This window comes from Lycium ferocissimum, unplaced genomic scaffold (genome assembly GCF_029784015.1).
Source record: "Lycium ferocissimum isolate CSIRO_LF1 unplaced genomic scaffold, AGI_CSIRO_Lferr_CH_V1 ctg20114, whole genome shotgun sequence".
In the NCBI taxonomy this organism is placed as follows: domain Eukaryota; kingdom Viridiplantae; phylum Streptophyta; class Magnoliopsida; order Solanales; family Solanaceae; genus Lycium; species Lycium ferocissimum.
In genome coordinates, this window is record NW_026718837.1 from 10,703 (window position 1) to 15,845 (window position 5,143).

Genomic DNA, 5,143 nt, shown 5'->3' on the forward strand with positions numbered 1-5,143 from the left:
TGGTGAAAAAGAGTAAAAAGACATAAAATGACCAAACGGATCGTTACAAATCCAATCTTCATTGTTTATCCAATTAGCATAAGGAAACATACAAATGGATCTTAAAACAAATTCATTTGGGCGCATTTTTCTTTTGTTTAATTATACATGGCATTTTCCCCTTCCTCTATACAATATAGGAAATAACTTTCTTTTTTCTAGGAACCTTCTTAATAGTTAAGTTTCTAATCTTAATTGTGTAAACTTAAAATCTGATTAATCACAAAAAGTGTTGTCAAAACTTGAGAGTACTGTCACTTTGGGTATTGGTCTCTCCACCTTGTGATTCCCTTAAAACTATAACCTTTCTCTCTCTTCCATTTTCACCACCACTGTCAACCTTCCAGCTACTGGTCTCTGACTTGCCGTCCTCAATGCTCTCCCACTAGCCACCGGTTCGGTACGGGAGCTTTGAAATATTTGTGAGTGTGAGGGAGGTTTATACATATTAAGCTGTTGTTGGTGGTGATGATGGAGAAGTTGTGGTGGTTGATGTGTCTACGAATATAATTCTTAAACATCTGGTGAGGTTGCACAATAGTGTTGGGAGGCAGCAAGGCTAGCTAAGAGTGTCACCACCATGGGCAGCAGTAGCATACTCTTGTGGAACCCATATTGCACTTAAAACTACCAGTTGAGGTCCTACTACTTGTGGACTTGGATTCGGTCTTCTGAAGTGGATTCTGTACTTCTGTGAATTAACACAACAAAACAAGAAAGGTATCAGTTTCTCTGTTCTATTTTGTAGGGAATATGCACAACCGCCAGATATTGCAGTCACAACCAAAAAACATTTTGCAGGATATGTACCTGATAATGGCTTTTAATTTCATTATTGGTCAAACCGTCAACCTTTATCAGCTACTTGATTTGTTTTGATGTGGCCACTGAAATCATTATGCACACAAACATTAATTGTCTAACCTTTTTGAACAATAAGATGACAACCAAATGATAAGAGACATGATTAGGGGGATAATTCTTTTCGACCCACATCATTATATTGTAGAAGGTATACCCCATAAACTATTTATTATACATTATGTTTTGATCGTATACATTCTTAGGATAAACTAATCAGGGTAACAAATTAGTAAGCTTTTCCAAATTGAAAAATACATTAAAAAACTTGGTTTTGAGTATATAAATAGAGATGTTACCTTCAGAACTGTTATATCCCGTATTTTGTACATTGGGATATTCCGAGCTAATTGCAGGAAAGTTAACGACAAGGCTATTTTCCGACTTTGTTTTAAGGTGCAAGTTGTTTATGATTTTATTGGATGGAAATATTGAGGAAAACTAGGGGCTAAAAGTTGGAAAAAATTATTTCATGAGATGGCCAAATGGCCATGTGGCCGTGTGGGGCATGTGGGACCCACCCTTGGTTGGCCAAATTTGACTAGTTCAAGCTATGAAGGGTGCATGTGATTACTTTATATTTGTAGGGGTTAGAAGTGAAGAAAAAAATATTTCATGAGAGGGCCTAAGTGGCCGTGTGAATTAGTGTGGGCCATAGGGCCACATGTGTTAATTATATATGGAGATAAAAGATGACAAATTAAGTCATCTTCATCATTTTTCATCCCTTAGAAATTTCAAGAAACTTGGGGAAAAGAACAAGAGGCCATTCGGCCAAGCTCTAGCCAATCAAGACCATGAAGATTTGATCAAGAAAAATTATTCTTCTAGCAATTCCAACCAATTGGAAGGTCCTTATTAACGTTCTTAAAAATTGATAATCATGTTGTTGCTTCATAATTTAAACTCACGTTGACAGTATTATATTTCGTATTTTTTGTACGTCGGATTATTCGCATAGCCGAGGTGGGGCCCACACATTGAGATTTTTTTTTGGGACATGCGACAATTTATATATGAATCACATATGTGAAGTTAAACATAACTCAAGAAGGACCCTTGAGCCAAATCAAAGTGGAAGTCCTCCAAGCAAATATTTTTAAGTAACGCTTTCGGGTGATCTGACTTCGAGGGGCAGAAACAGTATTATAAGTTTGGAATCTGGAAAAATACCAAAGAGAGAAGTTGTAGATAATTGAATTATCTTTCCAACCATAGGTCGTGGGTCCACAGGTGACATCGGAATAAGGAGATATGGACATTTTAAGGCTGAAAGGTCAGTGGGCTAGGCCCAAACCGGGCCCAATTGGGTTAGGCCCATGACCCATGCCTATTTAAGTGAAATTTCAGCCATTTCCTCTCATTTTTCAGACCAAGAACACTAGAAAATTCTGGAAAGAGAGAGAGAAGAGCCTTGGAGAGAAGAAAAATCAATTTTGACCAAAATCGAGCCCGAATTAGAAGCCCATGAAGAGAAAAGTGTTGTACGCTACGTTGTCTTCAATTTGAGCTAAAAATCAACCGAGAAGAAGAGTGATAACGTGGGGGCTGCATGCTTAAGGTATGAATACGGTTCCTTTTCATTGTTAACGAGTTTATTTAGAATTCTAACGGATTAGCATGGAGGGAATAGCTGGAAATAAATTCGTTTGTTGGTGTTGTGAATTATGGAAGGAGATTCGAAGAGAATTTTTGGATGAAAATAAATGTATTTAACTTGTAAAATGCGAAGGCTACATTGTTATTGATGTTGTTCATATGAATTTCGACTCCTTTACGGAAATAAAATTATTAAATAGTTATATCGCAAATTTGGTTGGTTGAGAAAATTTAGAAAACAGTGTGCGATCTATTTTATGGCATACGTCAGTATTGGAAATGATGTTAATACTATTGGTATTGTGGTTGATGTTGTTGGTTACTGAATTGAGAATCTGGGCTAGGCATATAAACGGGGAAATGCGCTAATTTACGCTGAGACTAATGCTAACTTAGGATTGAATTCCTAAGTACCTATAGCTAATGTTTGGTATTTATTGACGTATTGTAGATTGTGAGAAGTCGAGACTAAAGTTCAAATTAGCTTAGGAAGCGGACGAGGTATGTAAAGCCTAACCTTTCTTTCTTTTGGCATGTCTTAGTGTAAGTAAGCTATGATACGAGTCTCGAGGTAACTCTACTCTGATGATCCGAGCATGTCTACGATTCTTTTTCGCTTCTTGATATTCGTACTCTTAATTTAGTCGATTATGGTTCTTATGTCTTTTGTATGACTAAATTCCAAAGGTTGCATAAAAGTTTTGTTTTCAAAAGAGTTATATGTTGAATAATGTCCCTAATTTCACGAAGCTCGGATCACCTCGACGTATCAAGTAGAAAGTCTTAAAATGGATAATGGCCGTAACTGGGGTGGACTCGGATTGGTTTGATATACGACTATGATCCCTATGGTTCTACGATATGTTTATGATGTTTGATATGTTTCCGAGTGCGTCAGAAAGATATTTGATATAACTTTTGTCAGAAACTTTCAAATGACGGTTCGTTTAGACTATTTTCGTTGAGTCTTTGGAAATGTTTTAATTGCGTATGGTTTCTCACTACTCTGCTCGTGCAAAGCTCAATATGTCTTTCGCGAGGTCCGGGCAGGTTGACACGCGTTCGTGCAACTCCGGCTGCATTATTCACCGAGTCCCCACTAGAGGGTCGGGACACGGTATATGTATATGTATATGATGATGTGATGATATGGGGATGGCGGCCGGGATGGCATATGATGATTACATTCACGGGTCCCCTCATTAGAGGGCCGGGACACGCTATTCACCGAGTCCCTCACTAGAGGGCCGGGTACGGTATATATATGTATATGATGACATGATGACATGCATATGATGATTTTATTTACCGAGTCCCTCACTAGAGGGCCGGGACACGCTATATGTACACATGATGGTTTTATGATATTGACATGCATGATATATATTCTCAAAGGCAAGTCTTATGATTTTAAATTCGTATACTTCCATTTACTGTAATTCCTATTTCGGTTATGATCCGTTTAATGTGTTTCATGCTTTACATGCTCGATACGTATTCCGTGCGGCCCCGCTTTCTTCGGAAACACGTTTCGTGCCACGCGGTGTACACGGACGAGTAGATGGTGATAGCGAGAAGATGTTCCGGCCCGGATTGGCGAGCTCCATTTCCTTCGGATGCTGCAGGGGTCGGTATTTATGTTGTGACATGTTGTTTCATGTTAGAGACTTTGCGAGCGGAGTCACGTAATTAGTATGTCGGTTTGTAAGCGGCTACGCGCGATGTATCGATGTGCATTATATTACAGACTTCATACGATTACAGATTTTATTTGATTTGAGAAAGATGAAAAGCATGTTTGTTTTCTGAAAAACTTTCATTATGCATTCATGGTATGATTTAAGGGCCCGGCATGATTATGAGTATCACGAGAGTCAGCGGGTTCGCTCGACCCCTAAGCCTGAAGGGTGGTGCCCCATCATGCCTGTCGGGTTAAGTGTGACAAGAACCACCTAACATGTGAAGAGCATTAACAAAACGCCGATGCAAGTTCGGGGAGCAACATCTTCTTGCCTTTCTATGTGGTTAATCAGTAGTGGTACTGTTGCTAACAGTGGCAGTAATAGTGCTTTAGAATGAGCCTACTAAGCAAAACCTCATTTTCCCTGCTCTATTGTTGAACCAGTTGGACAATCATTGCTAACCTTGCCTGCATTATTAATATTCCCCTGCAACTTCTTTCCACTTCCAATATCACTTCCAGAGCAAGAGTTGGGATAGGGAAATTAAAGTTTGATCTATCTTTTGAAAATGAGAAAAAAGTTCCTTCTCTATTCTTATCTTCCCATAGTTTTGGACTGACTGAGACACCTAAATCAGTTGTTTTTGTTGATTACTATTTTGTTCTTTCATTTCCTGGACTCCACAGTTGGGCAGAGGCCATCCAATTTGCTTTATCGCCTGCATTAGCTTTCTTTTCTGCTCTTGAGGTTTTGGGGGAATGAATTCTTCAAGAACTATTGGTCTTGGTCCCTAATTTGCCTTATAAAATTTGATACGTTGTTGCCTTAAAGTGTCCATGGTTGTTGAATTCAGAGAAAAGAGAAGATGTTTATACCCAGTAAATTCGAATAAAATAAATAATAGACCACTGTCTTTAATCCGACTATTCTTGATTGGATACATAATCACAAACATATAAAGT

The 5,143-nt window shown here is 38.5% G+C and overlaps 1 pseudogene; it reads right to left on the bottom strand.

Moving 5' to 3' along the window:
* Window positions 1–274: 274 nt before the first annotated feature.
* LOC132043023 (myb family transcription factor EFM-like) lies at window positions 275–4,654 on the bottom strand (annotated as a pseudogene).
* Window positions 4,655–5,143: the final 489 nt, after the last annotated feature.